The 17390-nt window shown below is 31.7% G+C and overlaps 32 non-coding genes across 32 annotated transcripts; all 32 read left to right on the top strand.

The window, feature by feature from the left end:
• Window positions 1–78: 78 nt before the first annotated feature.
• Window positions 79–164, top strand: TRNAR-UCU (transfer RNA arginine (anticodon UCU)). The gene is given in 2 exon segments: window positions 79–115; window positions 129–164. It is a non-coding gene; the product is annotated as a tRNA-Arg (tRNA).
• A 440-nt stretch (window positions 165–604) lies between these two features.
• Window positions 605–690, top strand: TRNAR-UCU (transfer RNA arginine (anticodon UCU)). Its single transcript is given in 2 exon segments — window positions 605–641; window positions 655–690. It is a non-coding gene; the product is annotated as a tRNA-Arg (tRNA).
• A 440-nt stretch (window positions 691–1130) lies between these two features.
• Window positions 1131–1216, top strand: TRNAR-UCU (transfer RNA arginine (anticodon UCU)). The gene is given in 2 exon segments: window positions 1131–1167; window positions 1181–1216. It is a non-coding gene; the product is annotated as a tRNA-Arg (tRNA).
• A 440-nt stretch (window positions 1217–1656) lies between these two features.
• Window positions 1657–1742, top strand: TRNAR-UCU (transfer RNA arginine (anticodon UCU)). The gene is given in 2 exon segments: window positions 1657–1693; window positions 1707–1742. It is a non-coding gene; the product is annotated as a tRNA-Arg (tRNA).
• Window positions 1743–2144: 402 nt separating this feature from the next.
• TRNAR-UCU (transfer RNA arginine (anticodon UCU)) lies at window positions 2145–2230 on the top strand. Its single transcript is given in 2 exon segments — window positions 2145–2181; window positions 2195–2230. It is a non-coding gene; the product is annotated as a tRNA-Arg (tRNA).
• Window positions 2231–2670: 440 nt separating this feature from the next.
• Window positions 2671–2756, top strand: TRNAR-UCU (transfer RNA arginine (anticodon UCU)). The gene is given in 2 exon segments: window positions 2671–2707; window positions 2721–2756. It is a non-coding gene; the product is annotated as a tRNA-Arg (tRNA).
• Window positions 2757–3197: 441 nt separating this feature from the next.
• On the top strand, window positions 3198–3283 carry TRNAR-UCU (transfer RNA arginine (anticodon UCU)). Its single transcript is given in 2 exon segments — window positions 3198–3234; window positions 3248–3283. It is a non-coding gene; the product is annotated as a tRNA-Arg (tRNA).
• Window positions 3284–4249: 966 nt separating this feature from the next.
• Window positions 4250–4335, top strand: TRNAR-UCU (transfer RNA arginine (anticodon UCU)). The gene is given in 2 exon segments: window positions 4250–4286; window positions 4300–4335. It is a non-coding gene; the product is annotated as a tRNA-Arg (tRNA).
• Window positions 4336–4775: 440 nt separating this feature from the next.
• On the top strand, window positions 4776–4861 carry TRNAR-UCU (transfer RNA arginine (anticodon UCU)). Its single transcript is given in 2 exon segments — window positions 4776–4812; window positions 4826–4861. It is a non-coding gene; the product is annotated as a tRNA-Arg (tRNA).
• A 441-nt stretch (window positions 4862–5302) lies between these two features.
• TRNAR-UCU (transfer RNA arginine (anticodon UCU)) lies at window positions 5303–5388 on the top strand. The gene is given in 2 exon segments: window positions 5303–5339; window positions 5353–5388. It is a non-coding gene; the product is annotated as a tRNA-Arg (tRNA).
• Window positions 5389–5828: 440 nt separating this feature from the next.
• On the top strand, window positions 5829–5914 carry TRNAR-UCU (transfer RNA arginine (anticodon UCU)). Its single transcript is given in 2 exon segments — window positions 5829–5865; window positions 5879–5914. It is a non-coding gene; the product is annotated as a tRNA-Arg (tRNA).
• A 441-nt stretch (window positions 5915–6355) lies between these two features.
• On the top strand, window positions 6356–6441 carry TRNAR-UCU (transfer RNA arginine (anticodon UCU)). Its single transcript is given in 2 exon segments — window positions 6356–6392; window positions 6406–6441. It is a non-coding gene; the product is annotated as a tRNA-Arg (tRNA).
• Window positions 6442–6883: 442 nt separating this feature from the next.
• TRNAR-UCU (transfer RNA arginine (anticodon UCU)) lies at window positions 6884–6969 on the top strand. The gene is given in 2 exon segments: window positions 6884–6920; window positions 6934–6969. It is a non-coding gene; the product is annotated as a tRNA-Arg (tRNA).
• Window positions 6970–7409: 440 nt separating this feature from the next.
• TRNAR-UCU (transfer RNA arginine (anticodon UCU)) lies at window positions 7410–7495 on the top strand. The gene is given in 2 exon segments: window positions 7410–7446; window positions 7460–7495. It is a non-coding gene; the product is annotated as a tRNA-Arg (tRNA).
• Window positions 7496–7934: 439 nt separating this feature from the next.
• Window positions 7935–8020, top strand: TRNAR-UCU (transfer RNA arginine (anticodon UCU)). The gene is given in 2 exon segments: window positions 7935–7971; window positions 7985–8020. It is a non-coding gene; the product is annotated as a tRNA-Arg (tRNA).
• Window positions 8021–8461: 441 nt separating this feature from the next.
• TRNAR-UCU (transfer RNA arginine (anticodon UCU)) lies at window positions 8462–8547 on the top strand. The gene is given in 2 exon segments: window positions 8462–8498; window positions 8512–8547. It is a non-coding gene; the product is annotated as a tRNA-Arg (tRNA).
• Window positions 8548–8987: 440 nt separating this feature from the next.
• TRNAR-UCU (transfer RNA arginine (anticodon UCU)) lies at window positions 8988–9073 on the top strand. Its single transcript is given in 2 exon segments — window positions 8988–9024; window positions 9038–9073. It is a non-coding gene; the product is annotated as a tRNA-Arg (tRNA).
• Window positions 9074–9513: 440 nt separating this feature from the next.
• Window positions 9514–9599, top strand: TRNAR-UCU (transfer RNA arginine (anticodon UCU)). Its single transcript is given in 2 exon segments — window positions 9514–9550; window positions 9564–9599. It is a non-coding gene; the product is annotated as a tRNA-Arg (tRNA).
• Window positions 9600–10040: 441 nt separating this feature from the next.
• On the top strand, window positions 10041–10126 carry TRNAR-UCU (transfer RNA arginine (anticodon UCU)). Its single transcript is given in 2 exon segments — window positions 10041–10077; window positions 10091–10126. It is a non-coding gene; the product is annotated as a tRNA-Arg (tRNA).
• Window positions 10127–10568: 442 nt separating this feature from the next.
• On the top strand, window positions 10569–10654 carry TRNAR-UCU (transfer RNA arginine (anticodon UCU)). Its single transcript is given in 2 exon segments — window positions 10569–10605; window positions 10619–10654. It is a non-coding gene; the product is annotated as a tRNA-Arg (tRNA).
• Window positions 10655–11094: 440 nt separating this feature from the next.
• TRNAR-UCU (transfer RNA arginine (anticodon UCU)) lies at window positions 11095–11180 on the top strand. The gene is given in 2 exon segments: window positions 11095–11131; window positions 11145–11180. It is a non-coding gene; the product is annotated as a tRNA-Arg (tRNA).
• Window positions 11181–11620: 440 nt separating this feature from the next.
• Window positions 11621–11706, top strand: TRNAR-UCU (transfer RNA arginine (anticodon UCU)). Its single transcript is given in 2 exon segments — window positions 11621–11657; window positions 11671–11706. It is a non-coding gene; the product is annotated as a tRNA-Arg (tRNA).
• Window positions 11707–12146: 440 nt separating this feature from the next.
• Window positions 12147–12232, top strand: TRNAR-UCU (transfer RNA arginine (anticodon UCU)). Its single transcript is given in 2 exon segments — window positions 12147–12183; window positions 12197–12232. It is a non-coding gene; the product is annotated as a tRNA-Arg (tRNA).
• Window positions 12233–12673: 441 nt separating this feature from the next.
• Window positions 12674–12759, top strand: TRNAR-UCU (transfer RNA arginine (anticodon UCU)). The gene is given in 2 exon segments: window positions 12674–12710; window positions 12724–12759. It is a non-coding gene; the product is annotated as a tRNA-Arg (tRNA).
• Window positions 12760–13199: 440 nt separating this feature from the next.
• TRNAR-UCU (transfer RNA arginine (anticodon UCU)) lies at window positions 13200–13285 on the top strand. Its single transcript is given in 2 exon segments — window positions 13200–13236; window positions 13250–13285. It is a non-coding gene; the product is annotated as a tRNA-Arg (tRNA).
• Window positions 13286–13724: 439 nt separating this feature from the next.
• TRNAR-UCU (transfer RNA arginine (anticodon UCU)) lies at window positions 13725–13810 on the top strand. The gene is given in 2 exon segments: window positions 13725–13761; window positions 13775–13810. It is a non-coding gene; the product is annotated as a tRNA-Arg (tRNA).
• Window positions 13811–14251: 441 nt separating this feature from the next.
• On the top strand, window positions 14252–14337 carry TRNAR-UCU (transfer RNA arginine (anticodon UCU)). The gene is given in 2 exon segments: window positions 14252–14288; window positions 14302–14337. It is a non-coding gene; the product is annotated as a tRNA-Arg (tRNA).
• A 440-nt stretch (window positions 14338–14777) lies between these two features.
• Window positions 14778–14863, top strand: TRNAR-UCU (transfer RNA arginine (anticodon UCU)). The gene is given in 2 exon segments: window positions 14778–14814; window positions 14828–14863. It is a non-coding gene; the product is annotated as a tRNA-Arg (tRNA).
• A 439-nt stretch (window positions 14864–15302) lies between these two features.
• TRNAR-UCU (transfer RNA arginine (anticodon UCU)) lies at window positions 15303–15388 on the top strand. The gene is given in 2 exon segments: window positions 15303–15339; window positions 15353–15388. It is a non-coding gene; the product is annotated as a tRNA-Arg (tRNA).
• A 440-nt stretch (window positions 15389–15828) lies between these two features.
• On the top strand, window positions 15829–15914 carry TRNAR-UCU (transfer RNA arginine (anticodon UCU)). Its single transcript is given in 2 exon segments — window positions 15829–15865; window positions 15879–15914. It is a non-coding gene; the product is annotated as a tRNA-Arg (tRNA).
• Window positions 15915–16354: 440 nt separating this feature from the next.
• On the top strand, window positions 16355–16440 carry TRNAR-UCU (transfer RNA arginine (anticodon UCU)). The gene is given in 2 exon segments: window positions 16355–16391; window positions 16405–16440. It is a non-coding gene; the product is annotated as a tRNA-Arg (tRNA).
• A 441-nt stretch (window positions 16441–16881) lies between these two features.
• TRNAR-UCU (transfer RNA arginine (anticodon UCU)) lies at window positions 16882–16967 on the top strand. The gene is given in 2 exon segments: window positions 16882–16918; window positions 16932–16967. It is a non-coding gene; the product is annotated as a tRNA-Arg (tRNA).
• Window positions 16968–17390: the final 423 nt, after the last annotated feature.

Below are 17390 nucleotides of genomic sequence, written 5' to 3'. Positions count from 1 at the left end.
ATAAAGCTAATTAAATGGAAAATATAGAAACTGTAATCATCTACCGTGTTTCACAAATTTTCAGTTTTGTGCAAGTCTGGCTCTGTGGCGCAATGGATAGCGCATTGGACTTCTAGTTGATTGTAGACATTCAAAGGTTGTGGGTTCGAGTCCCACCAGAGTCGTCTGTTTAATGCCAAAAACAAAGGCTTTAATATATTCTTAGTGTTTGTAAAAGCCTTGGAATTCTTGTCATTAAAAAAATGTGGCTCGAAACTACAAATATAGCATTATTGTAGCCTAATTCTTTTAACGCCTTTGTAAGTTGTATGTAACCTATCTAATTCTTTTAAAGCGTTTGTAAGTTGTATGTCTTTAAAATCTTTTTTTTCAATCCTTTGTACTAAAAGTCGGTTTATATTTGCTATATTAGTACTAGTAAAAAAAAAAAAGTTGTAGGAGAACAGTTTGACTGATGGACTCTAATACTTGCTAACTGATTATGGCCTAAATGTGTTTTTATTTTACACAAAAGGTATAACTTGTTATAAAGCTAATTAAATGGAAAATATAGAAAGTGTAATCATTTACCGTGTTTCACAAATTTTCAGTTTGGTGCAAGTCTGGCTCTGTGGCGCAATGGATAGCGCATTGGACTTCTAGTTGATTGTAGACATTCAAAGGTTGTGGGTTCGAGTCCCACCAGAGTCGTCTGTTTAATGCCAAAAACAAAGGCTTTAATATATTCTTAGTGTTTGTAAAAGCCTTGGAATTCTTGTCATTAAAAAAATGTGGCTCGAAACTACAAATATAGCATTATTGTAGCCTAATTCTTTTAACGCCTTTGTAAGTTGTAGGTAACCTATCTAATTCTTTTAAAGCGTTTGTAAGTTGTATGTCTTTAAAATCTTTTTTTTCAATCCTTTGTACTAAAAGTCGGTTTATATTTTCTATATTAGTACTAGTAAAAAAAAAAAAGTTGTAGGAGAACAGTTTGACTGATGGACTCTAATACTTGCTAACTGATTATGGCCTAAATGTGTTTTTATTTTACACAAAAGGTATAACTTGTTATAAAGCTAATTAAATGGAAAATATAGAAACTGTAATCATCTACCGTGTTTCACAAATTTTTAGTGTTGTGCAAGTCTGGCTCTGTGGCGCAATGGATAGCGCATTGGACTTCTAGTTGATTGTAGACATTCAAAGGTTGTGGGTTCGAGTCCCACCAGAGTCGTCTGTTTAATGCCAAAAACAAAGGCTTTAATATATTCTTAGTGTTTGTAAAAGCCTTGGAATTCTTGTCATTAAAAAAATGTGGCTCGAAACTACAAATATAGCATTATTGTAGCCTAATTCTTTTAACGCCTTTGTAAGTTGTATGTAACCTATCTAATTCTTTTAAAGCGTTTGTAAGTTGTATGTCTTTAAAATCTTTTTTTTCAATCCTTTGTACTAAAAGTCGGTTTATATTTGCTATATTAGTACTAGTAAAAAAAAAAAAGTTGTAGGAGAACAGTTTGACTGATGGACTCTAATACTTGCTAACTGATTATGGCCTAAATGTGTTTTTATTTTACACAAAAGGTATAACTTGTTATAAAGCTAATTAAATGGAAAATATAGAAAGTGTAATCATTTACCGTGTTTCACAAATTTTAAACGTTGTGCAAGTCTGGCTCTGTGGCGCAATGGATAGCGCATTGGACTTCTAGTTGATTGTAGACATTCAAAGGTTGTGGGTTCGAGTCCCACCAGAGTCGTCTGTTTAATGCCAAAAACAAAGGCTTTAATATATTCTTAGTGTTTGTAAAAGCCTTGGAATTCTTGTCATTAAAAAAATGTGGCTCGAAAATACAAATATAGCATTATTGTAGCCTAATTCTTTTAACGCCTTTGTAAGTTGTATGTCTTTAAAATCTTTTTTTTTCAATCCTTTGTACTAAAAGTCGGTTTATATTTGCTATATTAGTACTAGTAAAAAAAAAAAAGTTGTAGGAGAACAGTTTGACTGATGGACTCTAATACTTGCTAACTGATTATGGCCTAAATGTGTTTTTATTTTACACAAAAGGTATAACTTGTTATAAAGCTAATTAAATGGAAAATATAGAAACTGTAATCATCTACCGTGTTTCACAAATTTTTCAGTGTTGTGCAAGTCTGGCTCTGTGGCGCAATGGATAGCGCATTGGACTTCTAGTTGATTGTAGACATTCAAAGGTTGTGGGTTCGAGTCCCACCAGAGTCGTCTGTTTAATGCCAAAAACAAAGGCTTTAATATATTCTTAGTGTTTGTAAAAGCCTTGGAATTCTTGTCATTAAAAAAATGTGGCTCGAAACTACAAATATAGCATTATTGTAGCCTAATTCTTTTAACGCCTTTGTAAGTTGTATGTAACCTATCTAATTCTTTTAAAGCGTTTGTAAGTTGTATGTCTTTAAAATCTTTTTTTTCAATCCTTTGTACTAAAAGTCGGTTTATATTTGCTATATTAGTACTAGTAAAAAAAAAAAAGTTGTAGGAGAACAGTTTGACTGATGGACTCTAATACTTGCTAACTGATTATGGCCTAAATGTGTTTTTATTTTACACAAAAGGTATAACTTGTTATAAAGCTAATTAAATGGAAAATATAGAAAGTGTAATCATTTACCGTGTTTCACAAATTTTCAGTGTTGTGCAAGTCTGGCTCTGTGGCGCAATGGATAGCGCATTGGACTTCTAGTTGATTGTAGACATTCAAAGGTTGTGGGTTCGAGTCCCACCAGAGTCGTCTGTTTAATGCCAAAAACAAAGGCTTTAATATATTCTTAGTGTTTGTAAAAGCCTTGGAATTCTTGTCATTAAAAAAATGTGGCTCGAAAATACAAATATAGCATTATTGTAGCCTAATTCTTTTAACGCCTTTGTAAGTTGTATGTAACCTATCTAATTCTTTTAAAGCGTTTGTAAGTTGTATGTCTTTAAAATGTTTTTTTTAAATCCTTTGTACTAAAAGTCGGTTTATATTTGCTATATTAGTACTAGTAAAAAAAAAAAAGTTGTAGGAGAACAGTTTGACTGATGGACTCTAATACTTGCTAACTGATTATGGCCTAAATGTGTTTTTATTTTACACAAAAGGTATAACTTGTTATAAAGCTAATTAAATGGAAAATATAGAAACTGTAATCATCTACCGTGTTTCACAAATTTTTTAATATGGTGCAAGTCTGGCTCTGTGGCGCAATGGATAGCGCATTGGACTTCTAGTTGATTGTAGACATTCAAAGGTTGTGGGTTCGAGTCCCACCAGAGTCGTCTGTTTAATGCCAAAAACAAAGGCTTTAATATATTCTTAGTGTTTGTAAAAGCCTTGGAATTCTTGTCATTAAAAAAATGTGGCTCGAAAATACAAATATAGCATTATTGTAGCCTAATTCTTTTAACGCCTTTGTAAGTTGTATGTAACCTATCTAATTCTTTTAAAGCGTTTGTAAGTTGTATGTCTTTAAAATCTTTTTTTACAATCCTTTGTACTAAAAGTCGGTTTATATTTGCTATATTAGTACTAGTAAAAAAAAAAAAGTTGTAGGAGAACAGTTTGACTGATGGACTCTAATACTTGCTAACTGATTATGGCCTAAATGTGTTTTTATTTTACACAAAAGGTATAACTTGTTATAAAGCTAATTAAATGGAAAATATAGAAACTGTAATCATCTACCGTGTTTCACAAATTTTTAATATGGTGCAAGTCTGGCTCTGTGGGGCAATGGATAGCGCATTGGACTTCTAGTTGATTGTAGACATTCAAAGGTTGTGGATTCGAGTCCCACCAGAGTCGTCTGTTTAATGCCAAAAACAAAGGGTTTAATATATTCTTAGTGTTTGTAAAAGCCTTGGAATTCTTGTCTATAAAAAAATGTGGCTCGAAACTACAAATATAGCATTATTGTAGCCTAATTCTTTTAACGCCTTTGTAAGTTGTAGGTAACCTATCTAATTCTTTTAAAGCGTTTGTAAGTTGTATGTCTTTAAAATCTTTTTTTTCAATCCTTTGTACTAAAAGTCGGTTTATATTTGCTATATTAGTACTAGTAAAAAAAAAAAAGTTGTAGGAGAACAGTTTGACTGATGGACTCTAATACTTGCTAACTGATTATGGCCTAAATGTGTTTTTATTTTACACAAAAGGTATAACTTGTTATAAAGCTAATTAAATGGAAAATATAGAAACTGTAATCATCTACCGTGTTTCACAAATTTTCAATATGGTGCAAGTCTGGCTCTGTGGCGCAATGGATAGCGCATTGGACTTCTAGTTGATTGTAGACATTCAAAGGTTGTGGGTTCGAGTCCCACCAGAGTCGTCTGTTTAATGCCAAAAACAAAGGCTTTAATATATTCTTAGTGTTTGTAAAAGCCTTGGAATTCTTGTCATTAAAAAAATGTGGCTCGAAAATACAAATATAGCATTATTGTAGCCTAATTCTTTTAACGCCTTTGTAAGTTGTAGGTAACCTATCTAATTCTTTTAAAGCCTTTGTAAGTTGTATGTCTTTAAAATCTTTTTTTTCAATCCTTTGTACTAAAAGTCGGTTTATATTTTCTATATTAGTACTAGTAAAAAAAAAAAAGTTGTAGGAGAACAGTTTGACTGATGGACTCTAATACTTGCTAACTGATTATGGCCTAAATGTGTTTTTATTTTACACAAAAGGTATAACTTGTTATAAAGCTAATTAAATGGAAAATATAGAAAGTGTAATCATCTACCGTGTTTCACAAATTTTTAATATGGTGCAAGTCTGGCTCTGTGGCGCAATGGATAGCGCATTGGACTTCTAGTTGATTGTAGACATTCAAAGGTTGTGGGTTCGAGTCCCACCAGAGTCGTCTGTTTAATGCCAAAAACAAAGGCTTTAATATATTCTTAGTGTTTGTAAAAGCCTTGGAATTCTTGTCATTAAAAAAATGTGGCTCGAAACTACAAATATAGCATTATTGTAGCCTAATTCTTTTAACGCCTTTGTAAGTTGTATGTAACCTATCTAATTCTTTTAAAGCGTTTGTAAGTTGTATGTCTTTAAAATCTTTTTTTTCAATCCTTTGTACTAAAAGTCGGTTTATATTTGCTATATTAGTACTAGTAAAAAAAAAAAAGTTGTAGGAGAACAGTTTGACTGATGGACTCTAATACTTGCTAACTGATTATGGCCTAAATGTGTTTTTATTTTACACAAAAGGTATAACTTGTTATAAAGCTAATTAAATGGAAAATATAGAAAGTGTAATCATTTACCGTGTTTCACAAATTTTTCAGTGTTGTGCAAGTCTGGCTCTGTGGCGCAATGGATAGCGCATTGGACTTCTAGTTGATTGTAGACATTCAAAGGTTGTGGGTTCGAGTCCCACCAGAGTCGTCTGTTTAATGCCAAAAACAAAGGCTTTAATATATTCTTAGTGTTTGTAAAAGCCTTGGAATTCTTGTCATTAAAAAAATGTGGCTCGAAAATACAAATATAGCATTATTGTAGCCTAATTCTTTTAACGCCTTTGTAAGTTGTATGTAACCTATCTAATTCTTTTAAAGCGTTTGTAAGTTGTATGTCTTTAAAATCTTTTTTTTCAATCCTTTGTACTAAAAGTCGGTTTATATTTGCTATATTAGTACTAGTAAAAAAAGAAAAGTTGTAGGAGAACAGTTTGACTGATGGACTCTAATACTTGCTAACTGATTATGGCCTAAATGTGTTTTTATTTTACACAAAAGGTATAACTTGTTATAAAGCTAATTAAATGGAAAATATAGAAACTGTAATCATCTACCGTGTTTCACAAATTTTTAATATGGTGCAAGTCTGGCTCTGTGGCGCAATGGATAGCGCATTGGACTTCTAGTTGATTGTAGACATTCAAAGGTTGTGGGTTCGAGTCCCACCAGAGTCGTCTGTTTAATGCCAAAAACAAAGGCTTTAATATATTCTTAGTGTTTGTAAAAGCCTTGGAATTCTTGTCATTAAAAAAATGTGGCTCGAAACTACAAATATAGCATTATTGTAGCCTAATTCTTTTAACGCCTTTGTAAGTTGTATGTAACCTATCTAATTCTTTTAAAGCCTTTGTAAGTTGTATGTCTTTAAAATGTTTTTTTTTAAATCCTTTGTACTAAAAGTCGGTTTATATTTGCTATATTAGTACTAGTAAAAAAAGAAAAGTTGTAGGAGAACAGTTTGACTGATGGACTCTAATACTTGCTAACTGATTATGGCCTAAATGTGTTTTTATTTTACACAAAAGGTATAACTTGTTATAAAGCTAATTAAATGGAAAATATAGAAAGTGTAATCATTTACCGTGTTTCACAAATTTTCAGTGTTGTGCAAGTCTGGCTCTGTGGCGCAATGGATAGCGCATTGGACTTCTAGTTGATTGTAGACATTCAAAGGTTGTGGGTTCGAGTCCCACCAGAGTCGTCTGTTTAATGCCAAAAACAAAGGCTTTAATATATTCTTAGTGTTTGTAAAAGCCTTGGAATTCTTGTCATTAAAAAAATGTGGCTCGAAACTACAAATATAGCATTATTGTAGCCTAATTCTTTTAACGCCTTTGTAAGTTGTAGGTAACCTATCTAATTCTTTTAAAGCGTTTGTAAGTTGTATGTCTTTAAAATCTTTTTTTTCAATCCTTTGTACTAAAAGTCGGTTTATATTTGCTATATTAGTACTAGTAAAAAAAAAAAAAAGTTGTAGGAGAACAGTTTGACTGATGGACTCTAATACTTGCTAACTGATTATGGCCTAAATGTGTTTTTATTTTACACAAAAGGTATAACTTGTTATAAAGCTAATTAAATGGAAAATATAGAAACTGTAATCATCTACCGTGTTTCACAAATTTTTAATATGGTGCAAGTCTGGCTCTGTGGCGCAATGGATAGCGCATTGGACTTCTAGTTGATTGTAGACATTCAAAGGTTGTGGGTTCGAGTCCCACCAGAGTCGTCTGTTTAATGCCAAAAACAAAGGCTTTAATATATTCTTAGTGTTTGTAAAAGCCTTGGAATTCTTGTCATTAAAAAAATGTGGCTCGAAACTACAAATATAGCATTATTGTAGCCTAATTCTTTTAACGCCTTTGTAAGTTGTATGTAACCTATCTAATTCTTTTAAAGCGTTTGTAAGTTGTATGTCTTTAAAATCTTTTTTTTCAATCCTTTGTACTAAAAGTCGGTTTATATTTGCTATATTAGTACTAGTAAAAAAAAAAAAGTTGTAGGAGAACAGTTTGACTGATGGACTCTAATACTTGCTAACTGATTATGGCCTAAATGTGTTTTTATTTTACACAAAAGGTATAACTTGTTATAAAGCTAATTAAATGGAAAATATAGAAAGTGTAATCATTTACCGTGTTTCACAAATTTTCAGTTTTGTGCAAGTCTGGCTCTGTGGCGCAATGGATAGCGCATTGGACTTCTAGTTGATTGTAGACATTCAAAGGTTGTGGGTTCGAGTCCCACCAGAGTCGTCTGTTTAATGCCAAAAACAAAGGCTTTAATATATTCTTAGTGTTTGTAAAAGCCTTGGAATTCTTGTCATTAAAAAAATGTGGCTCGAAAATACAAATATAGCATTATTGTAGCCTAATTCTTTTAACGCCTTTGTAAGTTGTATGTAACCTATCTAATTCTTTTAAAGCCTTTGTAAGTTGTATGTCTTTAAAATGTTTTTTTTAAATCCTTTGTACTAAAAGTCGGTTTATATTTGCTATATTAGTACTAGTAAAAAAAAAAAAGTTGTAGGAGAACAGTTTGACTGATGGACTCTAATACTTGCTAACTGATTATGGCCTAAATGTGTTTTTATTTTACACAAAAGGTATAACTTGTTATAAAGCTAATTAAATGGAAAATATAGAAAGTGTAATCATCTACCGTGTTTCACAAATTTTTAAGGGGTGCAAGTCTGGCTCTGTGGCGCAATGGATAGCGCATTGGACTTCTAGTTGATTGTAGACGTTCAAAGGTTGTGGGTTCGAGTCCCACCAGAGTCGACTGTTTAATGCCAAAAACAAAGGCTTTAATATATTCTTAGTGTTTGTAAAAGCCTTGGAATTCTTGTCATTAAAAAAATGTGGCTCGAAAATACAAATATAGCATTATTGTAGCCTAATTCTTTTAACGCCTTTGTAAGTTGTATGTAACCTATCTAATTCTTTTAAAGCGTTTGTAAGTTGTATGTCTTTAAAATCTTTTTTTTCAATCCTTTGTACTAAAAGTCGGTTTATATTTTCTATATTAGTACTAGTAAAAAAAAAAAAGTTGTAGGAGAACAGTTTGACTGATGGACTCTAATACTTGCTAACTGATTATGGCCTAAATGTGTTTTTATTTTACACAAAAGGTATAACTTGTTATAAAGCTAATTAAATGGAAAATATAGAAACTGTAATCATCTACCGTGTTTCACAAATTTTTCAGTTTTGTGCAAGTCTGGCTCTGTGGCGCAATGGATAGCGCATTGGACTTCTAGTTGATTGTAGACATTCAAAGGTTGTGGGTTCGAGTCCCACCAGAGTCGTCTGTTTAATGCCAAAAACAAAGGCTTTAATATATTCTTAGTGTTTGTAAAAGCCTTGGAATTCTTGTCATTAAAAAAATGTGGCTCGAAACTACAAATATAGCATTATTGTAGCCTAATTCTTTTAACGCCTTTGTAAGTTGTAGGTAACCTATCTAATTCTTTTAAAGCCTTTGTAAGTTGTATGTCTTTAAAATCTTTTTTTTCAATCCTTTGTACTAAAAGTCGGTTTATATTTGCTATATTAGTACTAGTAAAAAAAAAAAAGTTGTAGGAGAACAGTTTGACTGATGGACTCTAATACTTGCTAACTGATTATGGCCTAAATGTGTTTTTATTTTACACAAAAGGTATAACTTGTTATAAAGCTAATTAAATGGAAAATATAGAAACTGTAATCATCTACCGTGTTTCACAAATTTTCAGTGTTGTGCAAGTCTGGCTCTGTGGCGCAATGGATAGCGCATTGGACTTCTAGTTGATTGTAGACATTCAAAGGTTGTGGGTTCGAGTCCCACCAGAGTCGTCTGTTTAATGCCAAAAACAAAGGCTTTAATATATTCTTAGTGTTTGTAAAAGCCTTGGAATTCTTGTCATTAAAAAAATGTGGCTCGAAAATACAAATATAGCATTATTGTAGCCTAATTCTTTTAACGCCTTTGTAAGTTGTATGTAACCTATCTAATTCTTTTAAAGCCTTTGTAAGTTGTATGTCTTTAAAATGTTTTTTTTAAATCCTTTGTACTAAAAGTCGGTTTATATTTGCTATATTAGTACTAGTAAAAAAAGAAAAGTTGTAGGAGAACAGTTTGACTGATGGACTCTAATACTTGCTAACTGATTATGGCCTAAATGTGTTTTTATTTTACACAAAAGGTATAACTTGTTATAAAGCTAATTAAATGGAAAATATAGAAAGTGTAATCATTTACCGTGTTTCACAAATTTTCAGTGTTGTGCAAGTCTGGCTCTGTGGCGCAATGGATAGCGCATTGGACTTCTAGTTGATTGTAGACATTCAAAGGTTGTGGGTTCGAGTCCCACCAGAGTCGTCTGTTTAATGCCAAAAACAAAGGCTTTAATATATTCTTAGTGTTTGTAAAAGCCTTGGAATTCTTGTCATTAAAAAAATGTGGCTCGAAAATACAAATATAGCATTATTGTAGCCTAATTCTTTTAACGCCTTTGTAAGTTGTATGTAACCTATCTAATTCTTTTAAAGCGTTTGTAAGTTGTATGTCTTTAAAATCTTTTTTTTCAATCCTTTGTACTAAAAGTCGGTTTATATTTGCTATATTAGTACTAGTAAAAAAAAAAAAGTTGTAGGAGAACAGTTTGACTGATGGACTCTAATACTTGCTAACTGATTATGGCCTAAATGTGTTTTTATTTTACACAAAAGGTATAACTTGTTATAAAGCTAATTAAATGGAAAATATAGAAAGTGTAATCATCTACCGTGTTTCAAAATTTTTTTAATATGGTGCAAGTCTGGCTCTGTGGCGCAATGGATAGCGCATTGGACTTCTAGTTGATTGTAGACATTCAAAGGTTGTGGGTTCGAGTCCCACCAGAGTCGTCTGTTTAATGCCAAAAACAAAGGCTTTAATATATTCTTAGTGTTTGTAAAAGCCTTGGAATTCTTGTCATTAAAAAAATGTGGCTCGAAACTACAAATATAGCATTATTGTAGCCTAATTCTTTTAACGCCTTTGTAAGTTGTAGGTAACCTATCTAATTCTTTTAAAGCGTTTGTAAGTTGTATGTCTTTAAAATCTTTTTTTTTCAATCCTTTGTACTAAAAGTCGGTTTATATTTGCTATATTAGTACTAGTAAAAAAAAAAAAGTTGTAGGAGAACAGTTTGACTGATGGACTCTAATACTTGCTAACTGATTATGGCCTAAATGTGTTTTTATTTTACACAAAAGGTATAACTTGTTATAAAGCTAATTAAATGGAAAATATAGAAAGTGTAATCATTTACCGTGTTTCACAAATTTTTTAATATGGTGCAAGTCTGGCTCTGTGGCGCAATGGATAGCGCATTGGACTTCTAGTTGATTGTAGACATTCAAAGGTTGTGGGTTCGAGTCCCACCAGAGTCGTCTGTTTAATGCCAAAAACAAAGGCTTTAATATATTCTTAGTGTTTGTAAAAGCCTTGGAATTCTTGTCATTAAAAAAATGTGGCTCGAAACTACAAATATAGCATTATTGTAGCCTAATTCTTTTAACGCCTTTGTAAGTTGTATGTAACCTATCTAATTCTTTTAAAGCGTTTGTAAGTTGTATGTCTTTAAAATCTTTTTTTTCAATCCTTTGTACTAAAAGTCGGTTTATATTTGCTATATTAGTACTAGTAAAAAAAAAAAAGTTGTAGGAGAACAGTTTGACTGATGGACTCTAATACTTGCTAACTGATTATGGCCTAAATGTGTTTTTATTTTACACAAAAGGTATAACTTGTTATAAAGCTAATTAAATGGAAAATATAGAAACTGTAATCATCTACCGTGTTTCACAAATTTTCAGTGTTGTGCAAGTCTGGCTCTGTGGCGCAATGGATAGCGCATTGGACTTCTAGTTGATTGTAGACATTCAAAGGTTGTGGGTTCGAGTCCCACCAGAGTCGTCTGTTTAATGCCAAAAACAAAGGCTTTAATATATTCTTAGTGTTTGTAAAAGCCTTGGAATTCTTGTCATTAAAAAAATGTGGCTCGAAAATACAAATATAGCATTATTGTAGCCTAATTCTTTTAACGCCTTTGTAAGTTGTATGTAACCTATCTAATTCTTTTAAAGCGTTTGTAAGTTGTATGTCTTTAAAATCTTTTTTTTCAATCCTTTGTACTAAAAGTCGGTTTATATTTGCTATATTAGTATTAGTAAAAAAAAAAAGTTGTAGGAGAACAGTTTGACTGATGGACTCTAATACTTGCTAACTGATTATGGCCTAAATGTGTTTTTATTTTACACAAAAGGTATAACTTGTTATAAAGCTAATTAAATGGAAAATATAGAAACTGTAATCATCTACCGTGTTTCACAAATTTTTCAGTTTGGTGCAAGTCTGGCTCTGTGGCGCAATGGATAGCGCATTGGACTTCTAGTTGATTGTAGACATTCAAAGGTTGTGGGTTTGAGTCCCACCAGAGTCGTCTGTTTAATGCCAAAAACAAAGGCTTTAATATATTCTTAGTGTTTGTAAAAGCCTTGGAATTCTTGTCATTAAAAAAATGTGGCTCGAAACTACAAATATAGCATTATTGTAGCCTAATTCTTTTAACGCCTTTGTAAGTTGTATGTAACCTATCTAATTCTTTTAAAGCGTTTGTAAGTTGTATGTCTTTAAAATCTTTTTTTTAAATCCTTTGTACTAAAAGTCGGTTTATATTTGCTATATTAGTACTAGTAAAAAAAAAAAAGTTGTAGGAGAACAGTTTGACTGATGGACTCTAATACTTGCTAACTGATTATGGCCTAAATGTGTTTTTATTTTACACAAAAGGTATAACTTGTTATAAAGCTAATTAAATGGAAAATATAGAAACTGTAATCATTTACCGTGTTTCACAAATTTTCAGTGTTGTGCAAGTCTGGCTCTGTGGCGCAATGGATAGCGCATTGGACTTCTAGTTGATTGTAGACATTCAAAGGTTGTGGGTTCGAGTCCCACCAGAGTCGTCTGTTTAATGCCAAAAACAAAGGCTTTAATATATTCTTAGTGTTTGTAAAAGCCTTGGAATTCTTGTCATTAAAAAAATGTGGCTCGAAAATACAAATATAGCATTATTGTAGCCTAATTCTTTTAACGCCTTTGTAAGTTGTATGTAACCTATCTAATTCTTTTAAAGCGTTTGTAAGTTGTATGTCTTTAAAATCTTTTTTTTAAATCCTTTGTACTAAAAGTCGGTTTATATTTGCTATATTAGTACTAGTAAAAAAAAAAAAGTTGTAGGAGAACAGTTTGACTGATGGACTCTAATACTTGCTAACTGATTATGGCCTAAATGTGTTTTTATTTTACACAAAAGGTATAACTTGTTATAAAGCTAATTAAATGGAAAATATAGAAAGTGTAATCATTTACCGTGTTTCACAAATTTTTCAGTTTTGTGCAAGTCTGGCTCTGTGGCGCAATGGATAGCGCATTGGACTTCTAGTTGATTGTAGACATTCAAAGGTTGTGGGTTCGAGTCCCACCAGAGTCGTCTGTTTAATGCCAAAAACAAAGGCTTTAATATATTCTTAGTGTTTGTAAAAGCCTTGGAATTCTTGTCATTAAAAAAATGTGGCTCGAAAATACAAATATAGCATTATTGTAGCCTAATTCTTTTAACGCCTTTGTAAGTTGTATGTAACCTATCTAATTCTTTTAAAGCGTTTGTAAGTTGTATGTCTTTAAAATGTTTTTTTTAAATCCTTTGTACTAAAAGTCGGTTTATATTTGCTATATTAGTACTAGTAAAAAAAAAAAAGTTGTAGGAGAACAGTTTGACTGATGGACTCTAATACTTGCTAACTGATTATGGCCTAAATGTGTTTTTATTTTACACAAAAGGTATAACTTGTTATAAAGCTAATTAAATGGAAAATATAGAAAGTGTAATCATTTACCGTGTTTCACAAATTTTCAGTTTTGTGCAAGTCTGGCTCTGTGGCGCAATGGATAGCGCATTGGACTTCTAGTTGATTGTAGACATTCAAAGGTTGTGGGTTCGAGTCCCACCAGAGTCGTCTGTTTAATGCCAAAAACAAAGGCTTTAATATATTCTTAGTGTTTGTAAAGGCCTTGGAATTCTTGTCATTAAAAAAATGTGGCTCGAAAATACAAATATAGCATTATTGTAGCCTAATTCTTTTAACGCCTTTGTAAGTTGTATGTAACCTATCTAATTCTTTTAAAGCGTTTGTAAGTTGTATGTCTTTAAAATCTTTTTTTTCAATCCTTTGTACTAAAAGTCGGTTTATATTTGCTATATTAGTACTAGTAAAAAAAAAAAGTTGTAGGAGAACAGTTTGACTGATGGACTCTAATACTTGCTAACTGATTATGGCCTAAATGTGTTTTTATTTTACACAAAAGGTATAACTTGTTATAAAGCTAATTAAATGGAAAATATAGAAAGTGTAATCATTTACCGTGTTTCACAAATTTTCAGTTTTGTGCAAGTCTGGCTCTGTGGCGCAATGGATAGCGCATTGGACTTCTAGTTGATTGTAGACATTCAAAGGTTGTGGGTTCGAGTCCCACCAGAGTCGTCTGTTTAATGCCAAAAACAAAGGCTTTAATATATTCTTAGTGTTTGTAAAAGCCTTGGAATTCTTGTCATTAAAAAAATGTGGCTCGAAACTACAAATATAGCATTATTGTAGCCTAATTCTTTTAACGCCTTTGTAAGTTGTAGGTAACCTATCTAATTCTTTTAAAGCGTTTGTAAGTTGTATGTCTTTAAAATCTTTTTTTTAAATCCTTTGTACTAAAAGTCGGTTTATATTTGCTATATTAGTACTAGTAAAAAAAAAAAAGTTGTAGGAGAACAGTTTGACTGATGGACTCTAATACTTGCTAACTGATTATGGCCTAAATGTGTTTTTATTTTACACAAAAGGTATAACTTGTTATAAAGCTAATTAAATGGAAAATATAGAAAGTGTAATCATTTACCGTGTTTCACAAATTTTTCAGTTTGGTGCAAGTCTGGCTCTGTGGCGCAATGGATAGCGCATTGGACTTCTAGTTGATTGTAGACATTCAAAGGTTGTGGGTTCGAGTCCCACCAGAGTCGTCTGTTTAATGCCAAAAACAAAGGCTTTAATATATTCTTAGTGTTTGTAAAAGCCTTGGAATTCTTGTCATTAAAAAAATGTGGCTCGAAACTACAAATATAGCATTATTGTAGCCTAATTCTTTTAACGCCTTTGTAAGTTGTATGTAACCTATCTAATTCTTTTAAAGCGTTTGTAAGTTGTATGTCTTTAAAATCTTTTTTTTCAATCCTTTGTACTAAAAGTCGGTTTATATTTTCTATATTAGTACTAGTAAAAAAAAAAAAGTTGTAGGAGAACAGTTTGACTGATGGACTCTAATACTTGCTAACTGATTATGGCCTAAATGTGTTTTTATTTTACACAAAAGGTATAACTTGTTATAAAGCTAATTAAATGGAAAATATAGAAAGTGTAATCATTTACCGTGTTTCACAAATTTTCAGTGTTGTGCAAGTCTGGCTCTGTGGCGCAATGGATAGCGCATTGGACTTCTAGTTGATTGTAGACATTCAAAGGTTGTGGATTCGAGTCCCACCAGAGTCGTCTGTTTAATGCCAAAAACAAAGGCTTTAATATATTCTTAGTGTTTGTAAAAGCCTTGGAATTCTTGTCATTAAAAAAATGTGGCTCGAAACTACAAATATAGCATTATTGTAGCCTAATTCTTTTAACGCCTTTGTAAGTTGTATGTAACCTATCTAATTCTTTTAAAGCGTTTGTAAGTTGTATGTCTTTAAAATCTTTTTTTTCAATCCTTTGTACTAAAAGTCGGTTTATATTTGCTATATTAGTACTAGTAAAAAAAAAAAGTTGTAGGAGAACAGTTTGACTGATGGACTCTAATACTTGCTAACTGATTATGGCCTAAATGTGTTTTTATTTTACACAAAAGGTATAACTTGTTATAAAGCTAATTAAATGGAAAATATAGAAAGTGTAATCATCTACCGTGTTTCACAAATTTTCAGTATTGTGCAAGTCTGGCTCTGTGGCGCAATGGATAGCGCATTGGACTTCTAGTTGATTGTAGACATTCAAAGGTTGTGGGTTCGAGTCCCACCAGAGTCGTCTGTTTAATGCCAAAAACAAAGGCTTTAATATATTCTTAGTGTTTGTAAAAGCCTTGGAATTCTTGTCATTAAAAAAATGTGGCTCGAAAATACAAATATAGCATTATTGTAGCCTAATTCTTTTAACGCCTTTGTAAGTTGTATGTAACCTATCTAATTCTTTTAAAGCGTTTGTAAGTTGTATGTCTTTAAAATCTTTTTTTTAAATCCTTTGTACTAAAAGTCGGTTTATATTTGCTATATTAGTACTAGTAAAAAAAAAAAAGTTGTAGGAGAACAGTTTGACTGATGGACTCTAATACTTGCTAACTGATTATGGCCTAAATGTGTTTTTATTTTACACAAAAGGTATAACTTGTTATAAAGCTAATTAAATGGAAAATATAGAAAGTGTAATCATCTACCGTGTTTCACAAATTTTTAATATGGTGCAAGTCTGGCTCTGTGGCGCAATGGATAGCGCATTGGACTTCTAGTTGATTGTAGACATTCAAAGGTTGTGGGTTCGAGTCCCACCAGAGTCGTCTGTTTAATGCCAAAAACAAAGGCTTTAATATATTCTTAGTGTTTGTAAAAGCCTTGGAATTCTTGTCATTAAAAAAATGTGGCTCGAAAATACAAATATAGCATTATTGTAGCCTAATTCTTTTAACGCCTTTGTAAGTTGTATGTAACCTATCTAATTCTTTTAAAGCGTTTGTAAGTTGTATGTCTTTAAAATCTTTTTTTTCAATCCTTTGTACTAAAAGTCGGTTTATATTTGCTATATTAGTACTAGTAAAAAAAAAAAAGTTGTAGGAGAACAGTTTGACTGATGGACTCTAATACTTGCTAACTGATTATGGCCTAAATGTGTTTTTATTTTACACAAAAGGTATAACTTGTTATAAAGCTAATTAAATGGAAAATATAGAAACTGTAATCATCTACCGTGTTTCACAAATTTTTAATATGGTGCAAGTCTGGCTCTGTGGCGCAATGGATAGCGCATTGGACTTCTAGTTGATTGTAGACATTCAAAGGTTGTGGGTTCGAGTCCCACCAGAGTCGTCTGTTTAATGCCAAAAACAAAGGCTTTAATATATTCTTAGTGTTTGTAAAAGCCTTGGAATTCTTGTCATTAAAAAAATGTGGCTCGAAACTACAAATATAGCATTATTGTAGCCTAATTCTTTTAACGCCTTTGTAAGTTGTATGTAACCTATCTAATTCTTTTAAAGCCTTTGTAAGTTGTATGTCTTTAAAATCTTTTTTTTCAATCCTTTGTACTAAAAGTCGGTTTATATTTGCTATATTAGTACTAGTAAAAAAAAAAAAGTTGTAGGAGAACAGTTTGACTGATGGACTCTAATACTTGCTAACTGATTATGGCCTAAATGTGTTTTTATTTTACACAAAAGGTATAACTTGTTATAAAGCTAATTAAATGGAAAATATAGAAACTGTAATCATCTACCGTGTTTCAAAATTTTTTTAATATGGTGCAAGTCTGGCTCTGTGGCGCAATGGATAGCGCATTGGACTTCTAGTTGATTGTAGACGTTCAAAGGTTGTGGGTTCGAGTCCCACCAGAGTCGTCTGTTTAATGCCAAAAACAAAGGCTTTAATATATTCTTAGTGTTTGTAAAAGCCTTGGAATTCTTGTCATTAAAAAAATGTGGCTCGAAACTACAAATATAGCATTATTGTAGCCTAATTCTTTTAACGCCTTTGTAAGTTGTAGGTAACCTATCTAATTCTTTTAAAGCCTTTGTAAGTTGTATGTCTTTAAAATCTTTTTTTTCAATCCTTTGTACTAAAAGTCGGTTTATATTTTCTATATTAGTACTAGTAAAAAAAAAAAGTTGTAGGGGAACAGTTTGACTGATGGACTCTAATACTTGCTAACTGATTATGGCCTAAATGTGTTTTTATTTTACACAAAAGGTATAACTTGTTATAAAGCTAATTAAATGGAAAATATAGAAAGTGTAATCATCTACCGTGTTTCACAAATTTTC

This window comes from Bombina bombina, chromosome 4 (genome assembly GCF_027579735.1).
Source record: "Bombina bombina isolate aBomBom1 chromosome 4, aBomBom1.pri, whole genome shotgun sequence".
In the NCBI taxonomy this organism is placed as follows: domain Eukaryota; kingdom Metazoa; phylum Chordata; class Amphibia; order Anura; family Bombinatoridae; genus Bombina; species Bombina bombina.
This window is presented reverse-complemented; position numbering and strand designations above follow the sequence as displayed.